The sequence below is a fragment of the Microtus oregoni genome, unplaced genomic scaffold, assembly GCF_018167655.1.
Source record: "Microtus oregoni isolate MIOR12 unplaced genomic scaffold, Mior012 000001F_ref0000356, whole genome shotgun sequence".
Lineage (NCBI taxonomy): Eukaryota > Metazoa > Chordata > Mammalia > Rodentia > Cricetidae > Microtus > Microtus oregoni.
In genome coordinates, this window is record NW_024543060.1 from 87,533,121 (window position 1) to 87,546,891 (window position 13,771).

The window sequence follows — 13,771 nt, forward strand, 5'->3', positions numbered from 1 at the left end:
TCTTCAGAGGAATTCCCCAGCTAAGGCTTGTCTTTCAACACTTTGCCAAAATGAAAGGCAGCTTGAACCCTCCCCTTCCCTATCTGATCTTTAACAAAACTCCCTCTGGGAGAGACCTCCAGCCTTCTCTGAATGCACTGGAGACCCACTTTCTGGCACATGCTAACCTGGTGTGTTGTATTTTATAAAGTTAACCAGACTCATTACAGAGAACATATTTCCAGTAGAAATGTTAACGTCTTCTTCATACAAAGAACAAAAATCGATGTCGTAAATCCAGGAAATCTCCCCTAAATGTCTCCCCCGTCATCACTCTCTTGTGCTCTGTGTAAATACCATTTTGACAGGTGGGCTATATTTCTGCTCTGGCACTATAATACCGAGCTGGCTACAGGGCCAGTCACGTGGCTGAGAAGCTTTTTTTTTTTCCTCCAGGTATTTTGTGGCATTAGAATTCTAACACAAGCCCATGACTGTACCTTTATCTTTCCAACGAGTCCCAGTTCCGTCAGTCATCTTGGAGAGAGATGAACTTCAGTGATGACCTATAGATTGCCAGCATGAGTTAGAGGCAGATGAAGCTATTTTCTGGAGCACGTTTTCATCTCGATACATTCCGTGTTCTCAAGTGTGCGGCCAACACCACTTATGCATGCTGAATGGATGACACATTTTAAAAACAGGGGCAATGACATCAATTTTGCAGGAATGTACAACTGAGGCAAGTCACTGGACTTCAAACTAAGACTTGGTTTTCATTTAAATACACACACCCATCAGAATCTAGTAAGTTCCTGTTCAGAAATGCAAATTCTCCAGGTCACGTTTTCTTCCCCCATTCTGGGATTCCCCTCAGTCTCATTCAACACCAGGGAGATGAACACAGCTTCATTTCAGGTATAAACAAAAACCTAATCTTAGAAATCCTCCAAGATGCTGACCTTTGTGCAGGGATCTGTCAATCCGAGACCCTGGGTCTTGGATGGGTTATTATAAATTAAAGTCTAATGCTCCTTCCTTCTCCCTGCATCCATAATACCCCATTCAATCAGAAGCATCCAGCTTACATCTGCAATTTAGACCCCCTGAGCCGGACTGCAAAACTAAGCACTGTCGTCATCCCAAGGGCACAAGCAAAATTAATTAAGACATTGCCACCAAATATTAGCCCTCCTTGAGTTCCCTCCCCAACTTTATTTCTAATTATCTCCCATTGAGTCGTGTCTCCAATGATTCAAATATTTTATTAGATTTTTAGAACCTATCTCCTGACAGTTTCAAAGGATTTTTCCCTTTTAGCATAGTTGATTCCTTCTAATATGCTTCCATCTCTCTACTAAATCTCTGTCCTGAATCGTATTATAAAACCATAGACTAGGAAGATTCCTCTGAGGTAGCCTAGCCCACTTCCATCTGATTATAGTCAAGGAAAGTAAGGCCTGAGGAGCTTGATGTCCTGAAAAAAAAAAATGGGTGTAACTTAACATTCCAGAAACTCAGCACTGCAGAGATGGACTGCTGGGAACCATCAGGGCCAAACTGGAAATGACCCTGGCGTTCGGGCCTGCAGAGGATGACAAGTGGAGACATGTCATCAAGAGGCTATCCTGTCACCCACCCACTTATACACGTCCTTCTGTCAGCAAGCCCAGCCACCACAATAAAGGGCTATAAGTGACATTTTCATGCCAGCCAGCCTCAGGGGGACAATTCAACCAAGGAACCATAGTAAGGGACACGGTGGGACACTAAAAACAAAACACACACCAAAAATGATAGATAGATAGATAGATAGATATAGATAGATAGATAGATAGATAGATGATAGATAGATAGATAGATAGATAGATAGATAGATAGATAGATAGATAGATAGATGATGGATAGATGGAGAGATAGATGGATGGAGAGATAGATAGTTGGATGGATAGATAGATAGATAGATAGATAGACTAGAAGCAAGGATAAACCCAGAAAGAAAAGGAAATCCAAATTTTCCTCCAAGCAACATTTTATACATAAAGAAGATGGAAGGAAAGGAAACCTATGATTGAACAAAACTGGGTGCTTAGATATTAAAAACATGGAAGCAAATAAGAGATAATAAAGATTTGGAGGAATGGAAGAAATAAAAATCACCTTGTAGAATGTAAAACAAAGAAATAAAGAGATAGTAGACAAAAATAAAAATTAAAGAGAGTTAATTTTAACTAACCAGGCTGGGCCCCGTGCTAACTAACTCACTCTGCATCCTGGGAGACATGGGTTTTTCAGGCTACCCCTTGTCCCGAGGTTCTGTTTTACCAGTACCTGTAAAGACTACAGGACCAGATATGAGCTGGGAACTAAGCCTGGAGACTTAAAACCACACTCACAGACAGAGACAGACAGAGAAACAGGGACACAGAGAGAGACACAGACATGGGTCACCCTTGATACAAGAATTCCAAATGCCAATCTTTATTGTGCTCAGGGGCAGCTTATAAAGGGATCCTCAGCCACGCCCATCTCTCGGGATCTTTCAGCTGCAAACTCATCAGCCTGACATCAGGGTCTCCTGCTCAGAGCAGCTGCAGGCAAAGAAAGCCAAGGGGCCAGGGATCTGTAGCTCCCAACAAGTAGCTTCTGCCACCATCTTGAGGATGGAGGATGCTATGCAACTGGGTGGATGTGTGGCCAGCACTATAGGTCCAGCACATCCCATGCAGCACAGACTGATAAATGTCTCATGCTTGAGAGGAGAAAGTGTCCACCCATAAATTCATCAGGATGAATTGAGACAGGAGGAGCACATGCACGCATTAAAGTCATATCAGGGAAACCAGAGAAGTTATCAGACAGACCAGACGAGGGAAAGGATGTAGCTCACTTGTGACCCCATAGAGAGGTGGACACCCAGCGCCTGTCGTGCATCTGCCCAGCCCTTCCTTCATCCAGACATGGTCCTACCTGCTTCCCTCTATACTTACACTTGACTCTACAGTTTTTCTCCCAAACCTGTGTCCCAAACTGGCCCGACTCCCAGCAGGGCCTTCTTCCCTATGGTTTGGCAGGTTCATTGTTGCCTTATCAAGACTGAGACTCTTGCCCCCCTGTCTATTTCCCAGCTTTGGCCTCTCAGCACTGCATAGAAAGGAAGAAAGAAAGAAGGGAGGGAGGGAGGATCCAAGCTGATCATTATAAATACTTCTAGTACTTGGATCTGTGACAGCCACTCTGTGGCCACAGCCTGAGAATAAAAGTTAGTACACAAAGACACTGTGTGTGTGTGTTTGTGTGTGTGTATACATATATACACATACATGAAACCTTGGAGCTTTGATTGCATCATTGAGCAGCTGAACAATGCCAGCAGCCACTCACTGCAGATCTCTTGTTAAGCCAGGAAAGATTACTCCAGCGGTTTAAGCCGGTATAGAGCGGGTTTCTTCTACTTGCCCCTGAAGGCATTCTAAGTTAGTACACTCACAAGCTCACTGGATTCTCTTACTATATGAATTAAGCATTAGAATCTCTATTTCACTCACTGGATTGTGAGTAAACTCCCCAAGCTCACAGAGTTAGAGACCAGTTGCCAGAATCCTACCCAAGACCCATTTCAGACATCAAAGGTTTGTCTGCTGCTTGCTTGCATCCCTGACCCAGGAGGGTCACATTCTCAGGAAGCCTGTTAGGGGTGCAGAATCTCTGACCCTCCTCAGACAGCCTGGCGCAGATGATACAACGCTTTAACAAGATCCACGGTGCTGCCTGTATGGCCCTAGAAGAAAGAATAAGTAAGAACCAGCATTGAAACCTACAGGAGGCAAATTCAGCTCAAAGAGAATGAGAAATTTGTAAACGATTCCCACTTCGTTCTCATTGGGAAAGAAAGGCTCTGGCGGAAAGATGGAAAACACATTCATAAGGATGTGTCCAGCATCAACAAATAACCCCGCCCAGCCCTCCCGCCCTGACGGCTGCTACGGATGCTGTGGGGATAACCTTGAGGTCTTTCTGCCGCTGTGATTTTTCCCATTGACCTTTCCTGAACCTGAGATTTCACCATTAGAGACATCCCTAGATGTCATTAACGCTGAATCTACCAAATAAATGTCTCTGTGTAAGCACATGACCAGCATAGCAAGTACAGGCTCTCAGAGAGATGTCGGTGGACAGAGAAAAGTCAGAGATGCTCTCGGAGGTGGGGAGATGAAGGTCGCGGTCCTCTGGGCTCCCTAATGGTCAGCCGCCTTGACACAGCCCAGTGGGAAGCCAAAGAAATGAATCTGGGCTGGGCAGCTGAACCAGGGCAGCAGGCGGTAAGGAAAGGGAACCTCAGGTGGCCAGGGGAAGCAAATTCGCACTATTGCCTGCTGATAACCGCCTGCCGCTGGGTTTGAGGCTTCCCTCGGCTTTCTCTGCAGCTTCTTCATCCCTGACTGAGCCCCAGGCCAAAGCTGTGAACTCCACACCGACTTTGGAAGCATACACATGTAACCACATTCTCACCCTTTTGAATTTAATTCCACAGTATAATTAAGCACATATACGGCACACGCACGGCTATAATACCAGCTGTCTGTTCAATTTGGAAGTGTGCATTAAACAAATCCGACGAAGGAGCAACAATCTCTGAGCCTTAGGCCTGGGGGCGGGGGTGGAGCCGCTCAACCGGCCTCACAAATGAACATTGTCTGTGCCACACTGCCATCAAGTGGCCATAGGGATGAATGGCAGCACAGTGACGCTCCAAACGGGCAGTGGGTTTCTTGGCTGTCCTTGGACCCCTGGCACCTCACAAATGCTCAGAAACTGTTTCTGAACCAAATTAAATTTAACTGGGTTGGAATTAAGTGAAGCGAATTAAGCATAAAATGAACAGATGTGTGTGGGAATAATTATTAGAGTTTGGAGAACCTTCTCACATATTGCACAATGGGTAAGGGTAGGAAGGGAGGGAGGAAAGGAGAGAGGGGAGAGAGGGGAGGAGCGAAGGGGATGGAGATAAAGGGAGTAAGAGAAAAAGACAAATATTTTCATTGTCACACCGACATAAATTAACATACACCCGTGACACACACACACCCCGCCCCACAAGGCAGGGTTTCTCTGTGTAGCCCTGACTCTCCTGGAACTTGCTCTGTAGACCAGGCTGCCCTCGAACTCAGAGAGATCCACCTGCCTCTGCCTCCCGATTGCTGGGATTAAAGGCGTGCGCCACCATGTCCGGCAGCTATGGCCTTTTAAACAGGGCTTCAGCTGTAACCTGCCTAAGGTTATGGGACCCTGGAAGCAGTGACCCTCACAAGCTCCCCACTTCTTCATTTGACTTCAGACAGAATCTCCTTTTGTTCTGCTTGTTTGTGACCTGACTGGTTTTGTGTAAATTCAGAACACGTCATGGGATATGGAATAACTACATGATGGTGTGAAGTATACTTCACAGTTGACACGTTGTTTTAGATTGACATGGAACGGGTTGTCGTTTTTACAGACATGGAAAGGGAGGCTGAGATGTCAGAGAACCCACCCACGTCACACAGGAGGTATTGTAGGTCGGCTCTCCAGGTCCTGCCATCTTCATGCCTGCAGGTGGCGCTCTGCAGGCCCCTTCACAAGCTTCACTCACAGACAGAAAAGAGTCCCGAGCTGACTGGGAGATGTTTAGTCTCTGCCTTGTAGAGCCTCTGCTCCAGCAGAATGGCCTGCCTAAGGCTCCAGCTACGGATCATCTCCTGCCTGCATGGGGTCCCTCTAAGGCTGACAACGCGCTTGCTCTTGGCTGACTTACCTCTTCCCACCAGCTCACAGCCCTTCAAACCCAACCGAAGAGAAGGCCTTTGTGCCTGCATGGTCTTCTTGAAAAAGCTACTTGCCGGAGAGAGACTTTGCTGAAATAAAGATGAATTACAGTTGAGGATAGCAAAAAAAAAAAAAAAAAAAAAAAGACACGGTAGCCATTTGAGGAGAGAGGAAGAAAGGCAAGGCTTTCTTGGGAAGAATATTTAAGTAGGCTTTTTATTTACCACGCTGAGGAGTCCAAAAATAGAAGCAATCGCCACGATAAGAGCTTCTCTGTAGACTCAGATTTCTATATTCATCTCACTTTTTAGGATTTATTTTTATTATTTTTTAATAAGGGGGTTGTGTATGTATGTGAGTGTATGTGTGTGAATGTGTGTGTTTATATGTGTGTGAATGTGTATGGGTGTGTATATGTGAGTGTATGTGTGTGTGTGCATATGTGTGTGAATGTGTATGGGTGTGTGTATATACAATGTGAGTGTGAATGTGTATGGGTATGTATGCATGTGTGTATGTGTGTGTTTACATGTGTGTGTATGTGTGTGTGTTTACGTGTGTGTATACAATGTGTGTATGTGTATGTGTGTGTTTACGTGTTTGTGTGTATGTGTGTGTATGTGTGCATGTGTGTGAATGTGTATGCGTCTGCGTGTATACAATGTGTTTGTGTGTGTGAATGTGTATGGTATGTATGCTTGTGTGTGTATGTGTGTGTTTACGTGTGTGTGTGTGTGTGTGTGTGCCTGCAGAGGCCAGAGGAGTCAGTTTTCCCAGGACCTAGAGTTAGAGTTGACTGTGACCCACCCACTGCGCGTGCTGGGAATCAAACTCGGGTCCTTTGGAAGAAGAATGTGTCTTCGTAACCACAGAACCATCTCTCCAGCCCTCATCTTACTTTTAAAAATTATTCACATCCTTACTAACATGCTAACTCTGCTGGTCTCTAAAATAGTTCTAGGGTGACCTCTACTGGTCCCTGAGGCAGGCAAAGTACTCTCTCCCCTGGATGCCTCCGCCATCTCTTCTTCCTGCCTGACCACTGACTATCACGTTTGGTTGCCTTACTAGTCCAAGGCTCTTTGTAAGATTAAGAATGGTATAGAAGAATAAGCTCGCACAAACACACTTCAGAGTTCAGAGAAACATCAAGATAATTCTAGAAGGGTGAGGGCAGAAGCTCAGTCCATAAAGTGCTAGACACAAAACTAAGAGAGTCTTGAGTCCAGCCTCCAGAAATCGCAAGCTCAGACAGGTGGATCCCAGAGCCTCCCTGGCCAGCTAGCCTGGCCTACTTGGCAAGACTCAGGTCAGTGAGAGACCCTACCTCAAAATAATAAATAAAAATAAAAAGCATAAGATAAGATGGATAGCTCCTAAGGAACAACACTGTCTTCACACACACACAGACATACACACACACACATACACACACACATACATACACACACATACACACACAGATAAACACACATACATACACACACACAAACACACACATACACACACACAACTGGGGGCGGGGTTAGCCATCTATAAGCTTATGGCCTGATACACTGGACTGAAAAACCAAATCTCCCATCATCCTCCCAGATATGAGCCTGTGGCTGCTGCCTAGGCAAACACCCACCCATGTGGTGGCCAGGAAGGCTGCCACAGACAAAGACAAAAGAACCTTCTTTTATAAAGGCGAGAGGGCCATCTGTTGCCAGCTGCGTCTGATGGCTTTGGTTCACTCTTAAAGCTTCCAGCCCATATTATGTTGACAGGGTCAATTTTCAAGCTGTGAACGTACAAGCCCCTGGAGCGCAAGGTTAGATTCTGCTTTGAAAATTGGTCTGTGGTCCCTAGCCTTTTTCCAGGCCTGGGCACTGTTGGGTTTTAGAGAACCCAGTAAACAACCCTGTGTTCTTCTGAATTCCAGATAATGTGAGATGCAAGACTTGGGGGTCGTGGTGATTGAATTACAAGAGCAATTATTAATAAATGTTAAAGGAACCATCTGTTAAACCGCTTCACAGCCCTGCCTGTGCTTCGCAGGATAGGAAATGGGTACCTGCTGCTGAGTCCTTTGCCCAAAGCCTTGCATGCACTGAGCAAGACAGAGAACCAGGGTAGTATTTGGCAGCGGCCCCACCCAAACCCGCCTTTCAACACTTCCTCTTAGATGCATGTGGAGGAGAGTCAGGCTTGGCTCTGTGGTCAAACGGGCTTCCTAAAACACCCTCTTTAAATGGAGACTTAACACCCTACCCTCAGAACTGAGAGCTTCCCTTGCAAGATCTGAACCTTCCCCTTAACGGAAAGCAGATGGGAATGTGTCTCCTCAACAGGACTGAATAGGCAAAATGTAAAGACCAGAGCAAAAGGTAAATACAGGACCTCTTGTGTAAAAGTCACTAAGGATTTCAGAATTGACAAGCGCAGAGCGTGATGCCAAGCACGGGGTCCTTCTGAGCAGTGACACAGATCCCACACCCACAAAGCCGGAGTGGAGCCCAAGACAACATCCAGTTCCCTCCCCTCCCAGATAAGGTGTTCCTAGGGGCAAGAGCCAGGATGCTGAGGAAACAGAGAGACTGGTGTCTCTGGGAATGGAATGAAAACTCCGACCCCTTCTCCCTAGATGTGAGGAATAGGAAGGAATGTTCACCACACAGGAGACAGGCTTGAGAAGATGAGAGAAGGCACGTTCATAGCATATTGTATAGGCTCTCAAACCCCTCACGTACAACTCTATAAATCCTTCTGGCCGCTGCAAGCATTGAAAAAAATTGGGGGAGGAGCTAGCAAGACGGCCCTGCAGGTAAAGGTGGCCTGCTGCTCCGCTAGGCCTGACAAGTCTCACAGTCACGGTTCCCTCCTCCCTACCCCCGCCCCACGCGGTGAAAGGCCATAATCTATTCCACAAGTTCGTTGCGGTAAGCACACACCACAAATGTGCATGCTCACACACACATAGTGTAAGTAAATGTAGAAAATAATTATTAACGTAATGATAGCATTCTCATTTTTATCTTTTCTTAAAGAGAGGTGGAGCTGATATATACACATATATATGCACATACACACACACACACACCTGACAGACACTCACAACCTCTTTCTCAGCTCCAATTCTTTGGTGCTGATCATTACCATGTAATCCTTAGCTAATCTCCCTGAATCTTTAATAGCAATAGTGCTCTAAGTGGCTCAGAATGAGCCGGCTCATCTTCCCCCACAGGTCACAGTTTGTACTGCATCCATTATAATTTGTGGCCGGGAATTTTTAGTCTCCGTCCCCCGTGTCTGTCAATCCAGGAGGCTGGATCGACACTCAGTGTGTTCCGAGTTCTCATTAACCTCCATTTGCCTTCCTACCCAGAGCTGTGACGTTTAAAATCCTATCAAAGCAGTCTAAACCAACCATCATGTGGAACCATTGCGGGATAAAACGAACGATCTATAAGCCCAGGGTGGCAGGAGAACAAAGTTAAGACAGCCCTTAAAGAAGTGAGATCTCCACTGAACACCTCGTGGGTAGTACACAATTCTCCATCGTCTCTGTTTGCACTACACCGGATATGAATGGCGGCCACCAAGCATAACTCCTTCAGATGTAATGTGGGTTCTGAATGCCACCTTGAAAACTGTGACCAATAAAATTGTCCGGCAATGTGGACTGTAACTTTCAACGGTTTTCAAAACGAAATGAATACAAGTTCCAAGGACTGAGGTCTTAAATGCATTTTTTTTAACCATGCTTGTATAGGATGTTTCTAAAGAGATCAGTTTTCTTACAGTTGGCTCTCCCCATCTATGAAGTCTGTATTTCATATTCAACAAACCTTGGATCAAAAATATTATATATAATTTATATGTAATATTTTATATTATGTATTAATTCTATATTATATAATATATTGTATGATCTATTATATCTTATATATTATTATGTATTATATAATATATATTGTTTTATATATTATATATTGTTATATATTATATATAAACTTCCATGTATTGTATTATATATAATTTTATATGTTATATAATTTTATATATATATATATATGGATGTTGAAGAGCACTTACTGTTCTTGCAGAGGACCCAATTTCGGCTCCCAGTACCCACATCAGGCAGCTCACAACTAACTGTAACTTCAGTTCCAGGGCATCTGACCCCATCTTCCGGCCACTGCAGGCATCTGCACACAGAGTGTACAGAAACTGATGCAGTATAAACATGTACACATAAATAAAAACAAACAATATTTCCAAGAGGGGATTAGGACACCAATAGACGGTACCTTGGCATTCACAGTCTCTTCACAGAGACTGAGAGACGTTGTGTTGGTTTCATTGATTGCTCTCTGGGGACCTGGGGACTTGGTTCACGAGTGCCCCATCCCAGAAAGATGCATACTCAGGAAGCCTCTGCATAACCAGGTTTCTGAGCACATGAACCTGGGACTAGATCCTGGACCATGATGAAGTCCTTCTGTGTGCCATGTTTTTCTGTCAACCACCAAATTCTAAAAGGTATTGTACACAATGAAGTTACTGACCTAATACTAAGGACACAGCAGATTGGCTGGGTTCTGAAGGTGGGGCTCCCATATTATTTATTTGAAAGGAAAGAGATTGAAGTGAGACTTCTGATGGGGAAAAATTGGGAGCCGCAGATGGAGCCCGTGAGCTCTCTAAGAGCCAAGACCCTGTCTTATTCACATTCTAACATATCCTCCATGTCACCGCCACCCTGAGACATGGCAAGTGCTCAATAACGATTTGCTGAATTCATGAACTGATTAACCTGATGGACTGTAGAGGTTTTCAGAAGTGTCAAAGAAAAATCTGTTTGTCTAGGGGAAAGAGTCAAAAGAGCCAACGGGAGATGCTAAAAACAAAACACTCCCAGGGTCACGTAGGCTTCATCCAACCAGGTGAGGATATTTTCTCCTTCCAACCTTTGTACCTAGCTCTAGCTGCAAGAGACTCCGGAAAGTGCAGTATATTACTCCCCATCTTCCATAGCTCAAGAAGACACACAGTGGTGATTGGAAAGGGCAATGATCAGTGTCACAAGCACACTAAGACAAGCACTGAAATTATATAGTCTCTGCTTTAATAGATGAAAACTCTGAGTTGTAGAAAAATTAAACGCTGCGCACTTATACAATATACATATCACACACACACGCCAAAACAATTATACTTCCATGGTAGAACATACCACAATATACTTTTAAGAGCCAATTTAGAGATCTACTTGTCAATAAACTGTAAGGATCTCAAGGGCAAAGAGGGCATCTTAATCTATTCACCAACCTGATGGCTGACCCGCTTAACTCATGAAAGGAAATCCGGTAATTGACTTATTGACTTAGTAAGAATAGAAAATGGACTCCTTGCACAAATCCCGTAATCTTTGCATACTCTGTCCGACCCCGTTTCCACCCAATTTTTCCAGCCACTCATCAGCTTTGTTTTGTGCTTATTCATTTATACAGAGAACGTCGGCAGAGCACCACCAATGCATCTGTGTGTGCCATGAGAAACAGAATAATGAGCAAGAAAATATTCATCTTCAGCTCTCATGGAGATTGCCGCCTGGTGAGTCAGATAGATATTAATCAACGTCTCACAATAATAAATGCAAAACTGCACCACAAAAGGAGGCGCACAGCTGTCTGGGGGTGTCTGGTGGAAGATTTGAGCTGTATTGGGGCGTCGGAAAGACTGCCTCAGCAACGATGACAGCTGAAATGCAAATAACAATAGGATTTCATTCTACAAAGGATAGGAAGGGAAGTCCCACAAGGGAAGGAAGAGTTACACATAGGCCTAGTGGAGAAGCGTCAAGGTATACCAGATGGAGCTGGAGAGCGGCAAATGGTTAACAGGTCAAATGAAAGTCATTTCCTTTATATGTGTGAGGGAGAGACTAAATTATGACCTAGGGCTTGTACATTCAACAACTCATGGTGCCTCAGCCCAAGTCTGGGCACAGACTTGATGACCTTGAGCCATTTTCATCAGCAATCCCCGTATCCTTGGCTCACACGAGTGAATTATGTTTGGAGCATCACATAAACGTATGCTAAGGACAACAAAAGCATGCTCTTGCAAAGAGCATTTTGGAGAGAAACGACTTGGTTGTGTCGTTCACATGCAGATGTACAAAGAGGTTTATATTGGTTTTTGCGCATTTAATTTATGGTGCATAAAGAAACTGAAAAGTCTTTGGGATTGGAGATTTCCTTTGAACTGACATCAAACCAGCAGACTAGCTAAGGCGGGTTCAGCCGGGCTTTGATATGCCTCAGCACACACAGCATCTCTCCTGCTTCGGATGTGCCAAAGGGGAGAAAAATAGTACCAGGCACCACGAATCACTGCTTATTAAAAATAATTAGTAGAGATAGTGCAGAAGCCACTTTCAAACTCCCCCTTTTCTCTAATTAGCCCCTTAAATACACAGCAAGAACAATCCGTGAAAGACTAATCAGGATATTTTGAAAACTGTCTTTTTATTCTAGCCAACAAAAACTTCGGCAAGAAATTGAACTTGGACCAAACAAAATCATAATTAAAATGACTTCTTTTTGTTCTTGGGTTTTTTTTTTTTAAGTCTTACTCCTTTACAGTTCTTAAGTTTGGACTCGTGTTTTCTAGCTGTAAAATTTCTTTGCTTCCCTCAAAGGGGAAAAGATTCTGTAAGAGATGTGGCTAGAGCCACGGCCAGCAGCAGATCCTAACGACACTCGTGGGCTTCTCTGAGGAGCCAGCAAAATGTTTACTCTAGTGAGCTTGGTACCATACATTTTTTGGCTTTCCCCACATCTCACTGTCAAGGCCAATAAAATCCATTTCACCTGCCTGCTCTCCTGACTAACCACAGGACCTACCTAATTTTACTTTGCTTGCCTTTAAAATGAAAGTAATCATTATCATAAGTTTAAAGAAAGTTTCAAAGCACGAGCTGAAGTCGCTGGGTCTTTTCCTCAGAGGCGTGCTGAAAGGCAGAGTTCTGTGGAACCTGGCCACACATCCATAAGGTCACACAGTCACAGGAACTTTAGCACGCTTCTCCTCTGTCCAGCAGAAAAACAAGCCTTACTTTTTGCTGCTTGGAGTTCTCTGCAGATCCCTCCCTCCCCTGCCCTAAAACCTAAACCTCCCTATGCCAAGCTAATCACTTCCCTGATCTATGTTTATAATTTGATCTCTCCACAGCTTCTCCTAGATTATAATTTTTAACTATGAACTATTACTGTCTTTCCCAATAAGGTCACTTGTTCCTTGGGGCCTTAAAAATGCCTTATTGGGGGGGGGGTGTCTGTGGGGATGGCTCAGTGGGAAGAAGCACCTGTCACACAAATGTGAAGACCTGAACTCCAATACCCAGAACCAACATAGAAGCCAGACGGGTTGGACAAGTGTCTGTGATCCCAGCATTCCTTTCGGGAGGTAGGAGTCAAAGCCAGGAGAATCAGTTGAAGTTCACAGAGCAGCAGAAAAGAGAGTCTCAAAATGAAATGGAAGGCAAGGACCAACAGCAGAGGTTATTTTCCAACATCCACATGTGAGTTGTGGTACATGGTCCGCCCATATTCACACGCCCACAAATGCACACACAAAGATTAGATAGATAGATAGATAGATAGATAGATAGATAGATAGATAGATGTCTTACTCTGACTGGGGATGTAGCTCAATGGTAAAGCACTTGGATAATACATGCAAGCCAATGCCAGTATCCTACACAAACAGGTCTCACACCATTTTATATCTTTAGGCCCTGTCATAAAATATGCATCAACTAGTCAAAAGCCCATCGTGGATATGGGAGGAGCTCACTAGACCCCACCCCTAACTGAGGAACCATTGGCAGTTGATAGGTGCTGGAGGAAAATCATTCTTCTTTGGGGGAGTGGTCACTGGTAGGTTGCTCCAGTGGATGGCTCCACGCTCGGACAGATGTGGGCAGCACTGAGAGAAC